Below are 26673 nucleotides of genomic sequence, written 5' to 3' on the forward strand. Positions count from 1 at the left end.
ACAGAGATCTGCCTGCTTCTGCCTCCGAAGTGCTGGGATTAAAGGCATGCACCACCACTGCCCAGATCCACACCCAGTCTTGAGCGCATTCTGTCAGCCATTCTCACGGTGTGGTCTTGGAGTGGACACACTGACAGCTGAGTCGTTTCGTCCAGCCTGCCTTGTCATTGTTGTCAAAGATGAGTGGAATTCTAGACCCGGGATAAAACTCAGTGCTAGAGTAGTTGCTTAGAATGCACAATGCCCTAGGTTCAATTTTAACCCACGTAGTTAGAGTTGGAGAAAGGATACGAACCCTGTGACACCAAGAAGTGTAGCTTAGATCCCAAGCGGAGGCTCCATAGAGTTTTCAAGTCCTCGGTCCTCTAGCATCCAACCTCCCAACCCCAGCTTCACAACTCCCTCCGTGGACTCCACCTGTTGGACATCTGTTCTACCCCACAGCACTCATTTATTATGGGGGTGGAAAGAATCTGCACTTCAGTAATAAAGCACAGAGATGTACCCAGAGCTCATAAACAACTTATGTACTGATGTTCAACTTATGAAATGCCGTGTTTGAGTGATCAGCTGGTGAGATGGCTCAGCGGGTAAAGTTAGTTGCTGCCATCCCTACATACCTGAGTTTTTTCCCTGGGATTCAAACTAAGGAAAATCTGGAAATTTTAGAAACTCACACGGGAATCCCAGAGGAAAGTTTCACCAATAGAATACAAAAGATGGAATAGAAAAGCACAGACATTAAAAATATGACAGAATAAATGGATTCCTCAATCACACAAAATGTTAAATATAAAAATACCTAGCACAAAACATCCAGGAAATCCGGGACACGTTGAAATAACCACAATAATACCTAAAAATAATAGGACTAGAATAAGGTGAAGAAACACGGATGTAAAGCACAGAAAATATTTTCTGCAAAATCATAGAAAAAATTTCCCTAATCTAAAGAAGGAGATGCCTATCAAAGTACATGAAGCAGAAAGATCACCAAATAGATTGGACTAGGAAGAAAAAAGTGCCCTTGTCACATAATCAAAACACTAAATTACAGAAATAAAAAAAAGTATATGAAAAGCTGCAAGGGAAAAAGGACAAGTAACATATAAAGGCAGAACTATTAGAATAACACATGACTTCTCAGTGGAGACACTAAGAGCCAGAACAGCCTGGACAGATTCCTTGCAGACTCTAAGAGACTATAGATGCCAGCCCAGACTACTAGATCCAGAAAAAAATTTTGATCACAATAGATGAAGAAAATGAGGCATTTCATGATAAAAATCAAATTTAAGCAGCATCATTCTACAAATCTGCCCATCCAGAAGGTGCAGCCATACAGAAGGTACTAAAGGTAAGCTCCAATCTAAAGAAAAAAACAGGAAATAAATAATACCAGACCAACAAAGTCAAAGGAGGGCACACACAGACAAACACACACACACAAACACACACAGTTTTCTTTCTAGCCCACCCATCTTCCATCCAGAACCCTCCCCACTTCGGCCCCACCGCCCTCTTTCGGCACATAACATCAACCAGCCCAGCCTGTCTGGGCACTGGGTCCGAATCCTCGGGGCTCCCAAGCAGGTGGGAGTTCCTTTGCTTCTATGACCTGCCTGCACCAAGCAGTGTAGGCGCTTTGTTTGCGAGCTGCCACATCAGCACGGAGGCCTGATCTCTCAGCTCCAGGAGAGCCAGCGTTGGGGAGAGCCAACATTGGGGAGAGCCAGCGTTGTGTAGGCAAGGAGACCTGATCCAGTAAAAGAAGATCCATAAGGGAGCATTTGGAAGAAGAGATGGGCAGACACCAAGGCAAGAATTCGCCCAACAAGCTGAAAAGCAACATGAAGCCACCAGAAACCAGCGACCTCACAATGGGAGGACATGAACACCTTAATTAAGAAGAAGTAGAAAAGATTGACTTCATGAAAGTGATTGACGCCCTTAAACAGCATGTAAAAAACGCCCTTATAGAAATGGATGAGAAATATAACAGAAAGTTTGAAGAATTGAATAAATCAGTGAATGATACCCTAGAAAACCAAGGAAAAACAATCAAACAGATAATGGAAACAGTTCAAAACTTGAAAACTGAAATGGAGGCAAAGAAGAAAACACAAACAGAGGGCCGGCTGGACATGGAAAATTTAAGTAAACAAACAGAGTCTACAGAAACAAGCATAACCAACAGAATACAAGAGTTAGAAGAAAGAATTTGAGATTCTGAAGATACCATAGAGAAAATAAACACACTGATCAAAGACAACAGCAAGTCCAACAAACTCTCATCACAAAACATTCAGGAAATATGGGACACAATAAAAAGACTAAACCTAAGAATAATAGGAGTAGAAGAAGGAGAATAAGTGCAGTTCAATGGTCCAGAAAATATATTTAATAAAATTATAGAAGAAAACTTTCCCAACCTAAAGAAAGATATACCTATGAAGGTTCAAGAAGCATACAGAACACCGAATAGGCTGGATCAAAAAAATAAAACATCCCCTCGCCATATAATTATCAAAACACAAAGCATACAGAATAAGGAAAGAATATTAAGAACTGCAAAGGAAAAAGGCCAAATTACTTACAAAGGTAAACCTATCAGACTTACACCTGACTTCTCCATGGAAACCATGAAGGCCAGAAGGTCCTGGATAGATGTACTACAGAAACTGAGAGACCATGGATGCAAGCCCAGATTACTATACCCAGCCAAGCTTTCGTTCACTATAAATGGAGAAAATAAAATTTTCCAGGATAAAAATAAATTTAAACAATACACAGCCAGAAAGTAATAGAAGGAAAATCACTAACCAAGGAGTCCAACAATGACCACAATAACTCAGACATCTAGAGACCCTTCACCAACACAAATCAAAGAAGGGAAACACACAAACTCTACGACTAAAAAAGTGACCGGAGTTAACAACCACTGGTCATTAATATCACTTAATGTCAATAGACTCAACTCACCTATAAAAAGGCACAGGCTAAGAGATTAGATAAAACAACAGGATCCAACATTCTGCCGTTTACAAGAAACACACCTCAACCACAAAGACAGGCACCTACTCAGAGTAAAGGGCTGGGAAAAGGCTTATCAAGCAAATGGACCTAAGAAACAAGCAGGTGTGGCCATACTAATCTCTAACAAAGTTGACTTCAAACTTAAATCAATCAGAAGAGATGGAGAGGGGCATTTTATACTCATAACAGGAACAGTTCATCAGGATGAAGTTTCAATCCTGAACATCTATGCCCCTAATATAAAAGCACCCACGTACATAAAAGAAACATTGCTAAAATTCAAGGCAGCCATCAAACCGCACACACTAATAGTAGGAGACTTCAACACTCCTCTCTCACCAATGGACAGGTCAATCAGACAGAAACCTAACAGAGAAATAAGAGAATTAATGGAGGTAATGAATCAAATGGACTTAACAGACATCTATAGAACATTCCACCCAAATAGGAAAGAATATACCTTCTTCTCTGCAGCTCATGGAACTTTCTCAAAAATCGGTAACAAAGCAAACATCCACAGTTACAAAAAAAATTAGTAACCACCTGTGTCTTATCAGATCACCATGGATTAAAGTCAGAATTCAACAACAATGCTACCCCCAGAAAGCCTACAAATTCATGGAAACTGAACAGTCAACTACTGAACCATACCTGGATTAAGGAAGAAATAAAGAAAGAAATTAAAGTCTTCCTGGAATTCAATGGAAATAAAGAAACAACATACTCAAACTTATGGGACACTATGAAAGCAGTCCTAAGAGGAAAGTTCTAGCACTAAGTGCCCACTTAAAGAAAACAGAGAAAGCTCACATTGGAGACTTAACAGCCCACCTGAAAGCTCTAGAAAAAAAAGAAGCAGACTCACCTAGGAGGAGTAGAAGACTGGAAATAATCAAACTGAGGGCTGAAATCAACAAAATAGAAACACAAAAAACAATACAAAGGATCAATGAAACAAAAAGCTGGTTCCTGGAGAAAATCAACAAGATCGACAAACCCCTATCCAAACTAATCAAACGGCAGAGAGCGAATTTGCAAATTAATAAGATCAGAAATGAAAAGGGGGACATAACCACAGACACAGAGGAAATTCAGAGAATCATTAGATCTTACTACAAAAGCCTATATGCCACAAAACTGGAAAATGTAAAGGAAATGGACACTTTTTTAGATAAATATCATATACCAAAGTTAAACCAGGACCAGGTGAACAATCTAAATAGACCTGTTAGTCGCGAAGAATTAGAAGAGGTTATCAAAAACCTCCCTACCAAAAAAAGCCCAGGACCAGATGGTTTCAATGCGGAATTCTACCAGAACTTCCAAGAAGACCTAATACCTATACTCCTTAATGTATTCCACAATATAGAAACAGAAGAGTCATTGCCAAATTCCTTTTATGAAGCTACAGTTACTCTGATACCAAAACTGCACAAAGACTCAACCAAGAAAGAGAATTATAGACCAATCTCACTCATGAACATCAATGCAAAAATCTTCAACAAAATACTGGCAAACCGAATCCAAGAACACATCAGAAAAATTATCCATTATGATCAAGTAGGCTTCATCCCAGGGATGCAGGGCTGGTTCAACATACGAAAATCTATCAATGTAATCCATCATATAAATAAACTGAAAGAAAAAAACCATATGATCATTTCATTAGATGCTGAAAAAGCATTTGACAAAATTCAACATCCCTTTATGATAAAAGTATTGGAGAGATTAGGGATACAAGGGTCATACCTAAATATAATAAAAGCTATATACAGCAAGCCGACAGCTAACATCAAATTAAATGGAGAGAAACTCAAAGCCATCCCACTAAACTCAGGAACACGACAAGGCTGTCCACTCTTGCCATACCTCTTCAATATAGTGCTTGAAGTTCTAGCAATAGCAATAAGACAACATAAGGAGATCAAGGGGATTCGAAATGGAAAGGAAGAAGTGAAACTTTCGTTATTTGCAGATGATATGATAGTGTACATAAGCGACCCCCAAAACTCCACCAAAGAACTTTTACAGCTGATAAATACCTTTAGTAATGTGGCAGGATACAAGATCAACTCCAAAAAATCAGTCGCCCTCTTATACACAAAGGACATGGAAGCAGAGAAGGAAATCAGAGAAGCTTCACCTTTCACGATAGCCACAAACAGCATAAAATATCTTGGAGTAACTCTAACCAAGGAAGTGAAAGATCTATTTGACAAGAACTTTAAGGCATTGAAGAAAGAAATTGAGGAGTATACCAGAAAATGGAAGGACCTCCCTTGCTCTTGGATTGGGAGGATCAACATAGTAAAAATGGCAATTCTACCAAAGGCAATTTATAGATTCAATGCAATCCCCATCAAGGTCCCATCAAAATTCTTCACAGATCTTGAGAGGACAATAATCAACTTTATATGGAAAAACAAAAAACCCAGGATAGCCAAAACAATCCTATACAATAAAGGATTGTCTGGAGGCATTACCATCCCTGACTTCAAATTCTATTACAGAGATACAGTGATGAAAGCAGTGTGGTACTGGCATAAAAACAGAGAAGTCGACCAATGGAATCATATAGAAGACCCGAATTTTAACCCACAAACCTATGAACAACTCATTTTTGATAAAGGAGCCAAAAGTATACAATGGAAGAAAGAAAGCATCTTCAACAAATGGTGCTGGCATAACTGGATGTCAACCTGTAGAAGAATGAAAATAGACCCATATCTATCACCATGCACAAAACTCAAGTCCAAATGGATTAAAGACCTCACTATCAGTCAGAACACATTGAACCTAATAGAAGAGAAAGTGGAAAGTACCCTACAACAGATGGGCACAGGAGATTGCTTCCTATGTGTAACCCCAACAGCACAGACATTAAGGGCAACATTGAATAAATGGGACCTACTAAAACTGAGAAGCTTCTGTAAAGCAAAGGACACTGTCACCAAGACAAAAAGGCAACCTACTAACTGGGAGAAGATCTTCACCAACCCCGCAACAGAAAAAGGTCTGATCTCCAAAATATATAGAGAACTCAGGAAACTAGACTTTAAAATGCTAATTAACCCAATTAAAAAATGGGGCACTGAACTGAACAGAGAATTCTCAGCAGAGGAAGTTCAAATGGCCAAAAGACACTTAAGGTCATGCTCAACCTCCTTAGCGATCAGGGAAATGCAAATCAAAACAACTTTGAGATATCATCTTACACCTGTCAGAATGGCTAAAATAAAAAACTCCAATGATAGCCTTTTCTGGAGAGGTTGTGGAGAAAGGGGTACACTCATCCATTGCTGGTGGGAATGCAGTCTTGTACAACCACTTTGGAAATCAGTGTTTCAGTTTCTCAGGAAATTCGGGATCAACCTACCCCTGGACCCAGCAATACCACTCTTGGGAATATACCCAAGAGATGCCCTATCATATGACAAGAGCATTTGTTCAACCATGTTCATAGCAGTATTATTTGTAATAGCCAGAACCTGGAAACAACCTAGATGCCCCTCAATGGAAGAATGGATGAAGAAAGTGTGGAATATCTACACATTAGAGTACTACGCTGCGGTAAAAAACAATGACTTCTCGAATTTTGCATGCAAATGGATGGAAATAGAAAACACTATTCTGAGTGAGGTAACCCAGACCCAAAAAGATGAATATGGGATGTACTCACTCATAATTGGTTTCTAGCCATAAATAAGGGTCACGGAGTCTACAATTGGTGATCCTAAAGAAGCTAAGTAAGAAGGTGAACCAAAGGAAAAACATATAGTTATCCTCTTGGCTATGGGAAGTAGGCAAAATTGCTGGGGAGAAAACTGGGATCTTGGGGGTGGGGTGGGATGGGGGTAAGGGGAGATGGGGAGAGAAAAGGGAGAAGGGAAGGATGGGGGGAACTTGGGGAAACAAGAGGATTGGGATAAAGGAAGGTAGGATAGGGGAGCACGGAAGCACAATTCTTAGTTAAGGGAGCCACCTTAGGGTTGGCAAGAGACTTGAACCTAGAGTGGCTCCCAGGAGCCCAAGCCGAGGTCCCCAGTTAGTTCCTTGGGCAGCTGAGGATAGGGAACCTGAAATGACCCTAGCCTAGAGCAATACTGACGAATATCTTGCATATCATCATAGAACCTTCATCTGGTGATGGATGGAGATAGAGACAGAGACCCACACTGGAGCACTGGACTGAGCTCCCAAGGTCCCAATGAGGAGCAGAAGGAGGGAGAACATGAGCAAAGAAGTCGGGACCACGGGGGGTGTACCCACCCACTGAGACAGTGGAGCTGATCTACTGGGAGCTCAACAAGGCCAGCTGGACTGTGACTGAAAAAGCATGGGTTAAAACTGGACTCTCTGAACATGGCGAACAATGAGGGCTGATGAGAAGCCAAGGACAATGGCACGGGGTTTTGATCCTACTTCATGTGCTGGCTTTGTGGGAGCCTAGCCAGTTTGGATGTTCACCTTCCTAGATATGGACGGAGGGGAGAGGACCTAGGACTTACCACAGGGCAGGGAACCCTGACTGCTCTTTGGACTGGAGAGGGAGGGGGAGAGGAGTGGGAGGAGGGGGAGAAGGGTGGAAGGAGGGGGAGAAAGGTGGGAGGAGGGGGAGGGAAATGGGAGGTTGGGAGGAGGTGGAAACTTGTTTTCTTTCTTCCTTTTCTCAATAAAAAAAATAAAAAAAACAAAAAACAAACACACACACACACAAACACGCATCACACACCAACAACAACAAAATAACAAGACTCGACAACCACAAATCATTGGTCATTGATATTTCTCGACACCAGCAGTATTAATTCCTTCAATGAAAAGACACTGACTAACATCTGGATGTGAAAACGAAATTTATCCTTCTGCTGCAGACAAGAGACACACCTTGACATCAATGATAAACATAACGTTAGAGTAAAGGGTTAGAAAGAGAGCAAAATTTAAGGGGCATTTGAGAGGCAGTATAGAAGCCTAAGACAGTAGACTCTTCCTAAAATATATACACATATGAAGGCAATCTAAATGAAATCGCCAAATAATAGAGGAGAGAGAATCCCAACTGGCCATCTCTGGCCACTCAACGAAGCTTCCATTACCAGGATTGGGTTATCTATAATTAAGTTGTTGGCCCAAGGGTCTAATGGGAATCCCCAAACAACCCATGCAGTTGCCAAGACCATAGATTGTTCTCCGCAAACTGACAAGTCCCCATTTGCTGAAGACAACACCCATATCGAACATGGAGATGTCTAGCTGGTACCTTCATCCCTATGTTCCAGCATCTGTGTTACTGTTAGATATTCTGCATGCTATCAAATAGTGATGTAAACACAACCCAGCACAGACCCTTTATCTACAGTGGTGTCCTGCCTGCAAGATACGTTAGTGCAATGATGATACTAAGCTTGTGGGAGGAACCAATAAACTGATTTGACTTAAGATCAACTGCATGCGATGTAACTAGCACAGATTGGGTGACCAAGAACCTGAGACTAGATAACCCTGGGAACTAGGTAAAACCAAATACTACTTTCAGAATCAAACAAAACCAAAACAACAACACCAAAAAGTATCGATAAAATGATCCCTAATGATCAGGGAGTGGTGGCATGTGTCTTTAATCCCAGCTGAGACAGCGGCACAGGAGTCAGTGGAAGCAGAGGCAGGGGCAGAGGCAGAGGGATCTCTGAGTTTGAGGCCAGCCTGGTCTGCAAGTGCTAGTAAGAAAGGATTGGGGGGTAGGCCCTTGGAGGTCGGGTATATTTCTGTTTTAATGTTGAGACAGGGTCTCACGTCGCCCAAGCTGTCTTCACACTGGCTATACAAGTTCACCTTGAGCTTATATCATCCTGCATCTACTTCACAAGGGCTAAGATTACAAGTGGGGCCCCCAAGACCTGAGAAGACAGCACTAGTCATTGAACCCAGGACGTGCTACAAGCTAGACAGTCACTCTGCCAACTGAGGTGTGTCTACAGCTGTTGTCTTGATTTTCTCCCAATAGGCACTGTAACCCAAAAAGGCCTGTAGCTAATCCTGCATTGCTGTCTTTGGTGCAGAGTGCAGATAACCACACACAGCCTCGGGGCTTTTTCACTTGATGGATTCCCTAGTTCAGTTTCCTCTGCTAACGGATCATCATACTTTTGCCAGCACCCTCATGGGGGCATTCCCTAAGTGCTAAGGAATCCTGGGCAATTTTCTAAAGCTAAGCACACGGCTTCCATGACTGTATCCTTAACCTAAATCCCACACTGTAACCGGCTCTGCAGGTTCTTCCTGAACGTGCTTTCTAACACTTGTTCTCGAGGAAGGTGACCTTTCCTCGGTTATGTTCATCTTCACATAGCCTCTCAGTGAGATATTCTTGCTCATATTGATGAACAGAGTGATACTGAAAAAAGAATGAGACATTTTCAGCATCTTTGGAAGGAAAAGCTCATTTCTCAACATGGGAAGTATGGCTTTCCAATCAAGTTAAGGGAACTCTGGGTTTGGAAGAAGGAGGTGCTGAGTGGTTTACTCTGTGTTCCCAGAGAGGCTCCTGAATGGGGAAGCTGTGCTTCTGGTCAGTTTAGGACAGCTAGTTAGCAGGAGGACAAATGCAGGTCCCCATGACATCAGCAGTCCCTTCCCCAGACAATTCTACTGTATCCCGGAGAGCTCTAGGCATTCCATGTGATGTCACCAGTGTTGTAGCAACACCAACTGCCCTTAGGACATTCCTCGGTGCCCACAGGGTCCAGCAGGAGTCATGTTCTCAAGACTGAGGGGTCTAATTAGGAGAGCAGATGGAGAAGGTCCAAAGAACAGAGAGAGGCAGGAGGAAGCTGACGCTCAGTTTGGGCATAAAGCAGGAAGGAACAAATGGTTCTGGCGAAGACGCAGTGAGTCATGGGCAGGTGGTGGGCAGCTTGCTGGAAGAGGGGGATTTGAGGTGGGCCTTCCAGTAATGGGGTAGAGGACCAGGAGCTTCTCAGTAGCTAATAGACATTCCTGATTATCATAATTCCCGAAGGTCAAGGATTCCAGAACATTAGTTTGACCATCTTCTAAGCCAAGGGCTGACCAGGCCAAGGCTGTTGTGCTGGGATGACCGCTTAGCTGTGACCTTCACTGTGGTTTGGGTTAATATGTGGGGACAGAAGGAGACCAGCAGGAGGCAGGGAGGGGCTGATGTGTCCCCATCTTAGGGAGGCATCACTGCCTCTCACCCTCTGTAGTTTCCTGTGGGTCCAGTCTCTGTCTAACACTAGGCACAAGGGAAGAACGTTCTCTGGACAAGACATTGTATACTCAGACTGTACTGCAGAATTCCTCTGAGCACCTCTCCCTGACAGTGGCCCCCTGTTCTATGTCAGCAGTTGAGGATGGCAGGCAGTTCTCTAGTGTAGCCAAACAACTGCCTGAGGTATAGGAGCAGAGCAGAGACTGGCTGCCTCCTGCCAGCTTCCGAGATCTGGACTGGCAGTGGGTGACTTGGGGAGCCTGTTGACCATGTTGTGCCCCCGTATGGTTTTTCAGTTGACAGCCGTGGGCCTGGATTGTCCAGGAAGGAGATGTGGGCTCCTCACAGCAGCTGAGTGCTCATGCACTTTGCTGTTATTCTCTGGCTTCTGAAACCCAGGCAGGCTTCAGGGCTCCGGACCACGCTGCTCCTGTGCTGCTGTGAATACTGTGTCTGAAGAGGTGGTGTCTGTTCCCCTGAGCATGTGTAGGAGGCAGAGGAAAGCCCTGACTGCTTATGTAGTCACATCTCTAGAGCGATGGGAGAGCTGAGGTCTGCAGACAGAGCATCTCAGCCTGGGTTGTCACTGGGTCCCAGACATGGTATTTCTGTTTGGTCCTCAGGGTGGCCTGTCCATCGTCTACGCCATGTCGCTACGCCATCCCACTTGTGTTCCATCTACCCACAGATGCTGATACGGTGCCATCGTCCAAACCAAGGCCCCGTACCCAGAAACAGATGCAGAAGGAAATGGAGAGGCTGACCAGGGAGCTGCAGCTGATGACCAGGCAAAGAAATGAGCTGCGAGATCACGTGATCTTTATCACGGAAGGAAAGGTGGATGATAGGTATCCATTGTTCCAGACTTCATGAAACTGTCAGCAATGTCACCCTCACCTGCTTTCTTTAAAGGCCTTGGGCTCCACAGTGCCATCTCACCTGAGCTTGTGGGAGTTCATGGACTCTGGACCAACAGATGGGAGCCTCCACGGGATGACCTAGGCCCTCTGCTTGTGTGTGACAGTGTGTAGCTTGATCTCTTAGTAGGGCTCCTATCAGTGAAATCAGGACCCTTCCCTGGAGCTTATCTGCCTTTTGGGAACCTCTTCCCAGGCTGGATTTCCTTGCCTAGATTTTATGCAAGGCGGGGAGCTCATCCTACCTCAATTTGACATGCCGGGTCCACAGGAGGCCTGCCTGTTTCTGATGGAGACAGGGGAGGAGTGGAAGGGGAGGGAGGTATATATGGGAAAGGGGGCAACAGCGAGTGGAAGGGTGGGGTATATGTGATCAGTATATTAAAAAAGTGTTCAAAATTCTATTTAAATAAAATTAAAACCAAATTCTGATAAATAAACAAAGGTGTTCGGTTCTAGGAGGCTGCACTTCCTGAGTGACTAGCCTCATGTCCTAAATTCTTCTCAGAGGAGAGGCAGCCCCGAAGCTGAGATGGGGACCCTAACAATTCTGCTACCTCTAAATGAAAAGCAGAGCCTGTGGTCTGAGTCACACAGCTCAGGGCTTGGGGCAGTAATGTGTAGTTCCCAGCATGCATTATCAGGGGATGTGACAGACGGTGGCTTGTGTGAGGTACGAGCTGCTGTTAGCTTGTGGTGACTCTTTGGACTTGCTTGGCCGGAGATTGGGTGCTGAGGGCTGCTGGGAGCAGCTGCAGGGCCTCTTACTACTCGGTCCATCTCATTGTAACTGGAAGTCCTGGGGCTCACCAGAGTTTCCCTCTAATTTTGTGCATTGTACTCGTTGACAATACTGCTGCACACATTGCTTTGGCATCTGATTGTCTGTCTCACCTTCTCTGTGTCTGTATATCTGCCCTTCTCTCTCTGTCGTGTGTGTGTGTGTGTGTGTGTGTGTGTGTGTGTGTGTGTGTGCATACACACATTTGAAGGATGCTTGTCCCTACAGACTATGGCAGGCAGGGATCTGTGCTGGGACCTAAGGATTTCCCTGCCCCACTTTCTAGGCGATGCCAGTGCAGAGGTCTGGGAGCCCCACTTTAAGCATTACTAATGTTGTCTTATGTGCTCACCATAATGGCACCTAGGATTCCCTAATGGAGTTTATATTGCTGTCCTGCTGTTGGGTCTGAAACCCAGAGTTATGTTCTGTCGTACTACTCACTGAGAGTCACCCAGGGCCTAGAATCGCTGTTCTGAAACAGAAGAGATTTCATTGCAGTATCTGGTGTTGCTAAACTTGTGTTATACACTTCTGGTAACACAGAGAGCTCAACTGAGCCCCTAGGCCTAGTGCATGAGCTGATGCAGCTAGGACACCCTCCATCTGAGCCTGGCCTCTGCTGACCTAGGGTCAGGATAACAAGAAATAAGTACCACGAGGTCCCAGAATGTATCCAGAATGTGGCAACCCCCTGGGCTGTGGTCGACCAGGATCCAGCTTGAGTTTCCTTGATCCTTGGGGCCTGTGTTCATGGGAGTCTTTCCTCCTGTTTTAGGCCCTACCACCCGCCAAATCCCCTGAATGAGAAAGTGAAGCTACAGCACAAACAGGCCTTGTCAGCACTAAAGCGCCTGGAGGACGAGAACACCGAGGCCTCAGAAAAGTTGAGTGAGCTGACCAAGGAGACAGTCTTGTATCGGTAAGGGCACATCTTGACATGGGCCCTGAAAGTTGTGGAACAGCCATCTCTGCCTTTGTTTTTCTCTGCATGGAGACTTCCCGCCTCTGCTTCTAGACTTTCTGCTTCTTAGCTAGCAGCTCTGGGACTTGTGTCTTTTGGACTCATTGGGAGTGTCAAAGAGACTGTTAGCCGTACCACCATTGTCCTAGAGCCCCTGGAGCCTCTAGATAGAAAAGGGCTTTGCACCATGAGGGAAATGCCAGGCAGCCCTGAGTGTCTGGAGCACAGGCCCAGGCTTTAGATCTGGGGGCTGTGGAACTTGTAGGTGGAATAAGCTCACCTTTGGTCACCTGTCCCCTCTTGGAGGGTATTTGACCTCTACTTGCTGATGTTTTCCCATTACTATGGACAGTTAAGGACAGTTGTGTGTGTGTGGGGGGGACTCTTCTTCCTATTGAAGGGCCGTGGATCCTGTTTGGTGTTGGGTTTTCCATAGTAGTTTAATGCTTTCTGGTATTAGCTGCTGTCTCACTTTGGCTTTCTGAGTGTAGCTTTCAAGGCTGTATCAGACTTTGATCTACGTCTTTCAGGAAACATAAGGCCTTTTGGGGGTGCTGGTTTTTGGAGGCTGAGGAGGTAGGAGGAGGATGGCAAGGGCTTACTATGCAGTGTGTCTCTCTAGCGGTCTCCACAGCTGGGTCCTGATGCAACATAGTCAGCTGGAGAAGAAGGTGGACCTGCTGAGGCAGGAGAAGAAGAAATTGCTGGATGATTGGGTCCTACTGATGCACCACGTAGAGGACTTGAAAGTGCTCTATAAGAACCAAGAAGAGAACGGTGACGTCAAAACCCAGCAACAACAGGTGGGGCAGGCAAATCAGTCAGGCTACGGTCTGGCCCATTTGCCCTTCTGACTGCTCTCTGCCCACCCCCCACCTGTGCTTTCACCCCCACCTGACTCTTTCATGCTCCCATTCAATCACCCATCTCATGCTACCAGGTGTTCATTTCAGTGTCCATGCGCAAGTACTTCTGGGAAGTTAGCCTCTTAGGAGAGACTGAGTTATTGCTCTGTCTAAGTGCACAGCAATGGCCACCCAGGACCTGGAATTGCTGTCTGAAACAGGAGAACCATTCCTGCTGCTCTGTTTGAAGCGGCAGTCCAGTGAAGAGAAGGGTCAATAACACACCACACACCTACATGGATCTATGATAGGTAGCATTCTATGCACAGAGCTTTGAGTGTGTGAGCTCTGGCTCCTGGGCCTCATTTGCTTGGCAGGGCTCATGTTAGATCACAGGTGGGAAGCAGTTTGCAAGGAGGAGATCCCCATGCAAGGCCCATTGAGTGCCCCTCACTGTCATGGGTTAGGGTGGCATGGGGCCTTCTCCTTTCTTCCTGTGTCCCAGTGTGTTCTCTTCCCTTTGCCCAGCTCTCAGTTCCCAGTGACAGAGCCTGAGCCCCAGCTCCTCAGCCGTGTTGTCTGGGATCAGTGCTGGACATTTTTCGAATCCAGCAGACTACAGTCTGGGGTTGATTGGATGATCTGCTGGGGGCTTTAACAAACTGGTGGTCAAATGAGGGAGAATTGGGCCTTCAGGGGAAGAATTTCTCTAACCAGTTCAACATGGTCTGGCCAAGCAAATCACAACCCTAGAAGTCCTCAAAAAATGATGGCTGAGTTGTGGAACTGTTCTGAAAGAGCTGGTATGGTTCGTCTAAACTGTTCATCCGCCATAATGTTGCTACAAGCTCCATTTTTCTCTCTCTGTTTTTCTTTCTTTAACTCTCAGTTCTTGTGTGTGTGTGTGCGTATTTGTGTGTGTGCCTATGTGTGTGTATATAAGCATATGGGGGTTGTGGAGCATGACACACGTGTGCATTGACTAGCAGAGACCACTGTGTTTCTATTTAGTCTCTGCCTTGAATCAGGCTTCCTTACTTCCTTAGATGTTTACTGTTTTTCCTGTCTGCATGACCAGCAAGCTACTGAGATCCTTTGTATGTGCTTAGATTTGTGTGAGATTGTGTAATCCTCCACTAAGAACACAATCTTCTAATGAACAGGAGCTCAAGGGTTTGGTGGAAAGACTTCAGTTCCTGCTGAAGCAGAAGGAAACAGACACCCAGAAAAAGGACTTAGCAGAAAAGCTGCAGCATCGCTTTCAGTTCTCCCAGATGAGGTAGGAGCCCAGACTGGGAGGACATGGTACAGCCAAGTGGATCCCCTGTACCTTAGACCTCAGTCTTTTATAAGTTTCTGCTCCTCTGCTAGGCTCCAAGCTAAAACCATGGAAAGAAGCCCAAATAGAATTGTACTGGTGCAGTCAACAAGAACTTCTATCCAGGAAATAAGACCTTTGTTCTTCCTGTGGTACTAGAATTGAGTCTCACTTTCTCCCTCCTGAACTTTCTCTGTTCTCAGCAGACTTCCCTTGAACTCACAGAGACCTGCCTGCTTCAGCCTCCCTAGAGATGGGATTTAAAGGTGTGCACCACCACACCTTGCTGAAATAACATTTTTATTTAGGAACATCCTGTGTAGGGAAGAGATTCCCACCTTTGAGCCATGCTCTCTGCAACCTTAGCCTGTTTCCTGTGCGAAGTGTTCTCTGGATAGAATATGTTAAGGACTGTCCAGGATGAACCCAGGCAGATACTTCAGCTACAGGCAAGATCAGAACCTTCTCAGACTGTGCTGTAACAGACTCCCAAAGAGAGCCAGGAAGCAGATTCCCTGCTCTAGTCCTAAGGAAATGCAAGTCTCTGTTTGGTCCCAGAGCCCAGGCAGGGCCAGTTTCTCAGCACACATCACAGGAAATGCTGCTCTAGCATGACAGGCTCTATCTTGCATGGTGCTCATGTTTATGGTTCCTCTGGGCATGAGGACTGAGCTAACCTCATGATCATGTTCAGGTGACCTGATGGCAAGGCTGTATTACTGCTATCAATAAGATGATGTGTTGATCAGTAACTCCTCATCAATACCAAGTGTATTGCTCATACACTGTTGGCTATGGTATTTATATTCTGCTGTTATGTACAAAATGATGTCCCTGATCTGTAGGAGAATGTTCTATTTTTCTAGTAGAAAGGACAACATACAAGCTCAGTTTAAGTTATGACATGTGTCTAGGACTGAGAAAAGTTCTAGGCCCATCTACTCTGTGATCCTTTTCTTTTGGGGCTATAGAAATGATATCAGTGCAAAGATCAATGCTGGTTCTCCAGGACACCTGAGGTGTTGGGAGGTAGGAGCCAGACAGTTGACATGGCATGTCCCCTCCTGACTTGTGCCTTAACTGCTATTCTCTCCCAGGTCCAAAACACTCCAGCCTGAGGTGGAAGAGGCCACAGCCCAGGACAAGAGCCACTTGCAGAAGGAGCTGCTACAGGAAGAACCACCTGCTGAGCCCCATCCCCCAGCAACTACTGAAGTCCCAGGATCAATTTTATTCTTCAAATTTGGATTCCATCGTGGAATAGGCCTTGAGTATGTCTAGCCAGTTACCCAGCATGGCTGCGTCTGGGTCTTGATTCCCTTTCCTTCTTGATAACACCCCCTGAGAGAACTGAGGAAGCCAAAGGGAGCCACAGACACCTTGAAACCATCACATTCTTCACATTAGGATCAAGACTTCCAGACAAAAAGACACCCCTTGTTTCTGTGAACTCACCAGTGAAGGAAATACCAGCTGTCCTCCAGGTGGTCATGCCCAGTCTGATCCGTGTGTCTGTTGACTCAGTTCTCATGAAGAAAAAGCATCAAAACCATTCTTGGGGTAGAGAAAACCAGAGACAAAAATTACTCCAAACGCCACCTCTACCAGCAATGGCCTCAGCCTTGGGGGGAACATGACATCTAACAAAAGAGGAATGACTACTGGCATCTTAAAAAGCTGTTCCAATCAATGACGGCCTCAACCGTGCCTCTTAGGGAATGCTAATTAGCTTAATATTTGTTTGGTTTTGTTTTCAATTTTTGTTTTTAGTTGCTTAAGTTTTAGCTGTGTTACTTTGATGTTATCTGTTCTTGTTATTGATTTTCATAATTTGTTAAGAGTATTATCTAGTGTTTATGTGGAATACCCTGTTAAAGCCCCCTTTGAGAAAAAAAATGTATTTTTTGAGATTTCCAAGTTAATTTATTTCACAGAGAAGAAAATAATCAAAACAAACTCCGAAGAGTTACATGGCCAGCCCACCACGAGTGACAATATTTGAACTCCAAGCCCAATGGAGTGCTTTCTGGATTGGAACTTTTGTGCAACAGACATACTAAAGCCATAGTAAAGGCAAAGGTGCTTTGCAGAGTTGACTCAGGATGAGACTTTTAACAACGTAACAGACCAGGTTTATAGGTAAATACAGTAGGCCCAAAGAAAGGGAAATACCATTCCTAGAGAAATCTGAAGAGCGGTTCACTATGAAGAAAGAGCACGGCGGATGTTGTCCGTATTTGTCTTGAACGCAATGATGCTTTCATGCCCTGCATTTACTCTCTGCCCTAATGACTCGTTTTTGGATACGTGTTTCAAATATTTTACCATTCAACATTTTATTGTAACTGTGTACCATAAATTGTTTATTTTAAAATATATTCCTGCAACTGAAATTTTAATCAATTGTCAAATAACCAATTATATCAATTTTATCCACATTAAATCATAACATTGATGATAATTAATTAAAAGAAAAAGAATGTATTAGTGATCATTGTTATGGATAAATATATAATTTTTCTAAACTAAAATATCTATAGTGGCATAAATGCTATTAAACTTCCTAAAATTGACAGGAACTTCAAAATAGTGTGTCTTTATTTTATTCAGGCTATTTCAAATTACGTTTGTTTCATTCTTTTATTTAATTAATTAATTTATTTATTAAACTTTTCCACCTCCTCCCATTTTCTTCCTGCTCTACCCACTTCCCCCTCCGTCTTCAGTCCTAAGAGAAGTCAGAGTGCCCTGCCTAGTGGGAAGTCCAAGGCCCTCCCTACTTCATCCAGGTATAGGAAGGTGTGCCTCCAAACAGACTAGGCTCCCAAAAAGCTAGTACATGAGGTAGAATCAAAACCCAGTGCCATTTTCAATGGCTTATCAGTCAGCCCTCATTTTCAGCCACATTCACAGAGTCTGGTTTGACCACATGCTCATTCAGTCCCAGACCAGTTGGCCTTGGTGACCTCCCATTAGATCAGTCCCACCATCTCCATGGGTGGATGCACCGCTCACCATCCTGACTTTCTTGCTCATGTTCTCCCTCCTTCTGCTCTTCATCTCGATCTTGGGAGCTCAGTCCAGTGCTCCAATGTGGGTATCTGTCTCTATCTCCATCCAACGCAAGATGAAGGTTCTCTGGTGATATGCGAGATATTCATCAGTGTGGCTATGGGAGAAGGCCAGTTCAGGCACCCTCTCCTCAGCTGCCCAAGGACCTAGCTGGGGAAATCCCCTTGGACACCTGGAAACCGCTCTAGAGCTAAGTCTCCTGCCAACTCTAAAATGGATCCCTTAAAAAAGCAATTTCCAAGTCTTCCCACTTAAACCCATCTTCTTTAACAGGTGTGGTGGCACACTGCTGTAACCCAGAACTCACAGGCACAGAGGGATCTCTTCCAGTTCCAGACGGCATGGGCTACATTGTGAGTTCGCTGCCAGCCAGGGGGAAACAGTAGATTTGTATCTTGGGTATTGATAGCATGGCTTACTCCATGGAAAAACACCCGGGAATCTTCAAGCTCAGCAGCCATAGAACCGGGATCAGGGATTTGGTTACTCACTGCCGTGGGTCTCCTTCTCTTTGTGAGCTGACCCTGACACAGAAAGGGCCAACTATAGACACATTGAAAACTATATCAGGCTTGGTTTAGGCCACACTACCAAGTTCCTACCATATTATTAGTGGGTTTCCTTCTCCATCTGCTCAGTATCTGGAAGTAGTCTGGGGCCAGCTATAACCTTTTCACACCTGAGTCCTCAGCTGAGTGTTTGGCTGGTTTGCTAAATGCTGACAGATGGGTAGATTAACCTGGCTGCTTTTACTATCATTTCTGAAGGTAGATATAACAGTTTCATTTCAGCTTTTCACAGGCTAAACTGTCCTTAGTGTCGAGTGTGGACTGAAGACCATTCTTTCCCCTCCCATTTATCTAAACAGCTCAGGTTGCTGGTTTGTTTGCAAGTTTGTTTGTTCTGTTTTCATTTGTTTGTCTGAGACAGGGTTTCTCTGTGCAACAGTCCTGGCTGACCTGGATGGAGCTCCTTTTGTACACCACGCTGGTCTCGAACTCACAGAGATACGCCTGCTTCTACCTCCCAAGTGCTGGGATTAAAGGCATGTGCCACCACTGCCCAGATCCACACACAGTCTTGAGCGCATTCTGTCAGCCATTCTCACGGTGCGGTCTTGGAGTGGACACACTGACAGCTGAGTCGTGTCATCCAGCCTGCCTTGTCATTGTTGTGAAAGATGAGTGGAATTCCAGACCCGGGATGAAGCTCAGTGCTGGAGTCATTGCTTAGAGTGCACAATGCCCTAGGTTCAATTTTAACCCACGTAGTTAGAGTTGGAGAAAGGATAAGGACCCTGTGACACCAAGAAGTGTAGCTTAGATCCCAAGGGGAGGCTCCATAGAGTTTTCAAGTCCTGGGTCCTCCGGCATCCAACCTCCCAACCCCAGCTTCACAGCTCCCTCCGTGGACTCCACCTGTGGAACATCTATTCTTCACTACAGCACTCATTTATTTTGGGGGAGGAAAGAATCTGCACTTCATTAATAAAGCACAGAGATGTACCCAGCGCTCATAAACAACTTATGTACTGATGTTCAACTCATGAAATGCCGTGTTTGAGTGATCAGCTGGTGAGATGGCTCAGCGGGTAAAGGTAGTTGCTGCCAGCCCTACTTACCTGAGTTTCTTCACTAGGATCCAAGCTGAGGAAAATCTAGAAATTTTAGAAACTCAAACGGGAATCCTAGAGGAAAGTTTCACCAATAGAATACAAAAGATGGAATAGAAAATCACAGACATTAAAAACATGACAGAAGAAATGAGTCCTCAATCACACAAAATGTTAAATACAAAAAATACCTGGCCCAAAACATCCAGCAAATCCGGGACACTATGAAATAACCACATTAATACCTAAAAATAATAAGACTAGAATAAGGAGAAGAAACACGGATCTAAAGCACAGAAAATGTTTTCTGTAAAATCATAGAAAAAATTTCCCTAATCTAAAGAAGGAGATGCCTATCAAAGTACATGAAGCAGAAAGGTCACCATATAGATGGACTAGGAAGAAAAAAGCACCCTTGACACATAATCAAAACACTAAATTACAGAAATAAAAAAGTATATGAAAAGCTGCAAGGGAAAATAAACAAGTAACATATAAAGGCAGAACTATTAGAATAACACATGACTTCTCAATGGAGACACTAAGAGCCAGAACAGGCTGGACAGATTCCTTGCAGACTCTAAGAGACTATCGGTGCCAGCACAGACTACTAGATCCAGAAAAAATTTTGATCACAATAGATGAAGAAAATGAGGGATTTCATGATAAAAACCAAATTTAAGCAGCATCATTCTACATATCTGCCCATCCAGAAGGTGCAGCCATACAGAAGGTACTAGAATGTAAGCTCCAGTCTAATAAAAAAAACAGGAAATAAATAATACCAGACCAACAAAGTCAAAGGAGGGCACACACACAAACACACACTCACACAAACACACATCACCACACCACCAACAACAAAATAACAAGACTCAACAACCAACAATCATTGGTCATTGATATCTCTCACCACCAGCAGTATTAATTCCTTCAATGAAAAGACACTGACTAATATCTGGATGTGGAAAGAAATTTATCCTTCTGCTGCAGACAAGAGACACACCTTGACATCAATGATAAACATAACTTTAGAGTAAAGGGTTAGAAAGACAGCAAAATTTAAGGGGCATTTGAGAGGCAGTATGAAGACCTAAGACAGTAGAAACTTGCTAAAATATATACGAATATGAAGGCAATCTAAATGGAATCGCCAAATAATGGAGGAGACAGAATCCCAAATGGCCATCTCTTGCCACTCAACAAAGCTTCCATTACCAGGATTGGGTTACATATAATTGAGTTGTTGGTCCAAGGGTCTAATGGGAATCCCCAAACAACCCATGCGGTTGCCAAGACCATAGATTGTTCTCCGCAAACTGACAAGTCCCCATTGCTGAAGACAACACCCATATCAAACATGGAGATGTCGAGCTGGTGCCTTCACCCCTATGTTCCAGCATCTGTGTTACTGTTAGTTACTCTGCATGCTATCAAATAGTGATGTAAACATCAACCCAGCATAGACCCTTTATCTACAGTGGTGTCCTCCCTGCAAGATACGTTAGGGCAATGGTGATACTAAGCTTGTGGGAGGAACCAATAAACTGATTTGACTTAAGATCAACTGCATGCGATGTAACTAGCACAGACTGGGTGACCAAGAACCTGAGATAACCCTGGGAACTAGGCAAAACCAAATACTACTGTTCTGAATCAAACAAAAACAAAACAACAACAACAAAAAGTATCGATAAAATGATCCCTAATGATCAGGGAGTGGTGGCATGTGTCTTTAATCCCAGCTGAGACAGCAGCACAGGAGTCAGTGGAAACAGAGGCAGGGGCAGAGGCAGAGGGATCTCTGAGTTTGAGGTCAGCATGGTGGGCAAGCGCTAATAAGAAAGGATTGGTAGGTGAGGCCCTTGGAGGTCGGGTATATTTCTGTTTTAATGTTGAGACAAGGTCTCACGTCACCCAAGCTGTCTTCACACTGGCTATGCAGGTTCACCTTGAGCTTAGATAATCCTGCATCTACTTCACAAGGGCTAAGATTACAAGTGGGGCCCCCAAGACCTGAGAAGACAGCACTGGTCATTGAGCCCAGGACGTGCTACGTGCTAGACAGTCACTCTGCCAACTGAGGTGTGTCTACACCTGTTGTCTTAGTTTTCCCCCAATAGGCACTGTAACCCACAGAGGCCTGTAGCTAACCCTGCATTGCTGTCTTTGGTGCAGAGTGGAGAGCACCACACACAGCCTGGAGGCTTTTTCACTTGGTAGATTCCCTAGTTCAGTTTCCTCTGCTAACGGATCATCATACTTTTGCCAGCACCCTCATGGGGGCATTCCCTTAGTGCTAAGGAATCCTGGGGCAATTTTCTAAAGCTAAGCACATGGCTTCCATGACTGTATCCTTAACCTAAATCCCACACTGTAACCAGCTCTGCAGGTTCTTCCTGAATGTGCCTTCTAACACTTGTTCTCAAGGAAGGTGACCTTTCCTCGGTTATGTTCACCTTAGCATAGACTCTCAGTGAGATATTCTTGCTCATATTGATGAACAGAGTGATTTTGAAGTAAGAATGAGACATTTTCAGCATCTTTGGAAGGAAAAGCTCAGTTCTCCACATGGGAAGTATGGCCTTCCAATCAAGTTAAGGGAACTCTGGGTTTGGAGGGAGGAGGTGCTGAATGGATTCTTCTGTGTTCCCAGAGAGGCTCCTGGATGGGGAAGCTGTGCTTCTGGTCAGTTCAGGACATCTAGTTAGCAGGGGGACAAGTGCAGGTCCCCCTGACATCAGCAGTCCCTTCCCCGGACAATTCTACACTATCCCGGAGAGCTCTTGACATTCCATGTGATGTCACCAGTGTTGTAGCAACACCAACTGCCCTTAGGACATTGCTTGGTGCCCACAGGGTCCAGCAGGAGTCATGTTCTCAAGACTGAGGGGTCTTATTAGGAGAGCGGATGGAGAAGGTCCAGAGAACAGAGAGAGGCAGGAGGAAGCTAACGCTCAGTTTGGGTGTAAAGCAGAAAGGAAGAAATGGTTCTGGCAAAGACGCAGTGAGTAATGGGCAGGAAGTGGGCAGCTTGCTGGAAGAGGGGGATTTGAGGTGGGTCTTCCAGTAATGGGACAGAGGACCAGGAGCCTCTCAGTAGCTACTGGACATTCCTGATTATCATAATTCCCGAAGGTCAAGGATTCCAGAACATTAGTTTGCCCATCTCCTAAACCCGGGGCTGTCAGGCCAAGGCTGTTGTGCTGGCATGACCGCTTAGCTGTGACCTTCACTGTGGTTTGGGTTAATATGTGGGGACGGAAGGAGACCACAGGAGGCAGGGAGGGGCTGATGTGTCCCCGTCTTAGGGAGGCATCACTGCCTCTCACCCTCTGTAGTGTCCTGTGGGTCCAGTCTCTGTCTAACACTAGGCGCAAGGGAAGAACGTTCTCTGGACAAGACATTGTATGCTCAGACTGTACTGCAGAATTCCTCTGAGCACATCTCCCTGACAGTGGCCCCCTGTTCTATGTCAGCAGTTGAGGATGGCAGGCAGTTCTCTAGTGTGGCCAAACAACTGTCCGAGGTATGGGAGCAGAGCAGAGACGACGGTGTAGACTAATCGCATCTATGATTATATTATGATTATGATTATGCTGAGAAGGAGATCAGAGCAGGCATGGTGCACGGAGCCTGCAGAAGAAGAGAAATGCCTCTGGTGGAGAGCGTCCCGTGCAAGTTTGGAACATGAGAGGGACAACGGAAGTGGCCTTTGCCGTGAAAGATCTTAGTGTATTGAGGCACTTGACTGCTTTGCTGTCTCCTCGGCCCCATGGAGGCAGGGCTTCTTCTAGGTGATTGTTTTGTAATTGGAGAGGTGCCAGGAGTGGATCCGACTTCTGAGACTGAGGTGAGCCAGAGAGGTCAGGTGTGGAGGGAGTTTCTCAGACAGGTGCTGAGAAACCCGGGAATCTTCAAGCTCAGCAGCCAGAGAACCGGGATAGGGGATTTGGTTACTCACTGACATGGGTCTCCTTCTGTTTGTGAGCTGACCCTGACACAGAAAGGGCCATCTATAGACACATTAAAAACTATGTGAGGCTTGGTTTAGGCCACACTACCTAGTTCCTAGTATACTGCGTGGATCTCCTCCTCCATCTTCTCAGAATGTGGAAGTAGTCTGGGGCCAGCTATAACCTTTTCACACCTGAGTCCTCAGCTGAGTGTTTGCCTGGTTTGCTAAATGCTGACAGATGGGTACATTAACCTGGCTGCTTTTACTGTCATTTCTGAAAGTAGATATAATAGTTTCATTTCAGCTTTTCACAGGCTAAACTATCCTTAGTGTTGAGTGTGGACTGAAGCCCATTCTTTCCCCTCCCATCTATCTAAACAGCCCAGGTTGCTGGTTTGTTTGCAAGTTTGTTTGTTCTGTTTTCATTTGTTTGTCTGAGACAGGGTTTCTCTGTGCAACAGTCCTGGCTGACCTGGATGGAGCTCCTTTTGTACACCAGGCTGGTCTTGAACTCACAGAGATCTGCCTGCTTCTGCCTCCGAAGGCATGTGCCACCACTGCCCAGATCCACACCCAGTCTTGAGCGCATTCTGTCAGCCATTCTCACGGTGCGGTCTTGGAGTGGACACACTGACAGCTGAGTCGTTTCATCCAGCCTGCCTTGTCATTGTTGTGAAAGATGAGTGGAATTCCAGACCCGGGATGAAGCTCAGTGCTGGAGTCGTTTCTTAGAGTGCACAATGCCCTAGGTTCATTTTAACCCACGTAGTTAGAGTTGGAGAAAGGATACGAACCCTGTGACACCAAGAAGTGTAGTTTAGATCCCAAGGGGAGGCACCATAGAGTTTTCAAGTCCTCGGTCCTCCAGCATCCAACCTCCCAACCCCAGCTTCACAGCTCCCTCCGTGGACTCCACCTGTGGAACATCTATTCTTCACCACAGCACTCATTTATTTGGGGGTGGAAAGAATCTGCACTTCATTAATAAAGCACAGAGATGTACCCAGAGCTCATAAATACTGATGTTCTACTTATGAAATGCCGTGTTTGAGTGATCATCTGGTGAGATGGCTCAGCGGGCAAAGGTAGTTGCTGACAGCCCTACATACCTGAGTTTCTTCCCTGGGACCCACATGATAGAGAGGACAGTCCTCACAAAGACCATTCTCTCTTCTTCATACGTGTGGTTACGCACCCACACACCCGCCATCACTGTGTTAAAATCAGTGAGAAGAACATGATGAAAAGAATTGTCAAGGAGGCATGCAGATCTCTGTCAGGAATGTCTCCTGGGGCCTTGCTGGAAAACTCTGAAGTGCTGGTCAGCTTCAACCACATACCACAACCTGTCAATGTGACTATTCTCGGGGATAATATGTTTTGCATGATTGCCACATAGAACAGCGAGTGCTCCATGTATTACAAGCTCCATTTCTGAAGGTGAGGAAAAGCATCTTCTTGTGGAGACACAATAAGGACAGTGCCTGGACTAGGGGTCACTATTGAGATGAAAGACCGTACCTCGTTCTGGCCATATTGCTAAAAATTGTCTACATCTCTGTACCAATTCTCACACCAGAATTCAGTCCATTAGGTTTCCTCCTGTACTCTGATCAGATTGAATGTATTTCGGCTACAATTCCACGAGCAGCCTTTCTCCCTTACCCAGACAGCACACAAATACTCCTATGCTAAGAGTGTTCCTTGTGGTCACTGCTGGCAACAGAATCAAGAGCATAGTGTCCCCAGTTCTTACAGATAGCCAGACTCACCAGGAGTCTCCTGATATGTCTTTCTTGCCACGTCACTCAGTAAAATATTTTTAACCTTGCCTCTGTGCCCTGTCTGCAGCTAAAGAAAAGCATCTTGTGCCCTGAGACAGAAACCTGGATCACCTCACCTGTGGTCAGGCCCCTGGTTTCCTGAGGAACAGCTCCTAGGATCATCAGCTCCTAGGATCATCAGCTCCTAGGATCATCAGCTCCTAGGATCATCAGAAAGTCTCTGGTGGCTTTTCTTTTCTTTGTTTTGAGACAAGGTCTCTCTATGTATCACTGGCTATCTCAGGACTGTCTACATAAACCTGGCTAGCCTTGAATCATGCCTGCTTCTGCCTGCAGAATGATGAATTTAAAGCCAGTGCTCCCTTCTAGGTTTCTCATTGTCGTGAACTTCAGTGGAAGGAATATTGTCAGCTTCCTTTCTGAACTGACTGCTGCATTGTCATCCTTTTTAACACTGACATGTCAGCCCCTGTCCCCAGACTCTGCCCTCATGCATAGTGGCCTCTCAGTTTTTTTGTTAGAAGGGTGAACTGGGGACAGAGAGAGGACTTGTGTTAATAGCTCTGACATACAGACAAGAACTGCAATGAGGTCACCTTTATTCTCTACTTTAGACACAGACTCAACTCTGAGTCCCAGGAGGTCCACGGATAAACACAGCTCTGGCCATGTGCAAGTCAGAAGAGTTCCCTTTTGCTGAGCATTAAGATTATGGCAGATGCTATTCTGATACTTTCCCACAGTCTTCAATGCACCACAGGTGTCCCATATGGGAGGGGCCATTGTATATCTTGTCCTATGCCCTGCTGGTATGGTTGGAAATGGTGCTAGCTGGTGACTCAGCACTGAATAGTACCCCTTCCATCACCCCAGGATCAATTCGGGTGGCTTGCTATTTCTAAGGGAACGGGGTCTGATTTAAACGTCACATACACACGTACATATGTATGTACCCCTCTGGCATAGAGTTGGTGAGAAATCAAAAGGCTCTTGAGAAGAAGCGTATGCGGTCTGTCTTGTCTCTGGAGTAATCCTTGCACTCTACCGCAAAAGTGTTCATTCTGACAGGTCAAGGGACGTACCGCGACCTTTGTCAAACCAAGTACGAAAAAGGTCCTTGGACTCCAGGGACTGAGACATGCCTGGTTTCCCCCA

This window comes from Microtus pennsylvanicus, chromosome 10 (genome assembly GCF_037038515.1).
Source record: "Microtus pennsylvanicus isolate mMicPen1 chromosome 10, mMicPen1.hap1, whole genome shotgun sequence".
NCBI classification, from domain to species: domain Eukaryota; kingdom Metazoa; phylum Chordata; class Mammalia; order Rodentia; family Cricetidae; genus Microtus; species Microtus pennsylvanicus.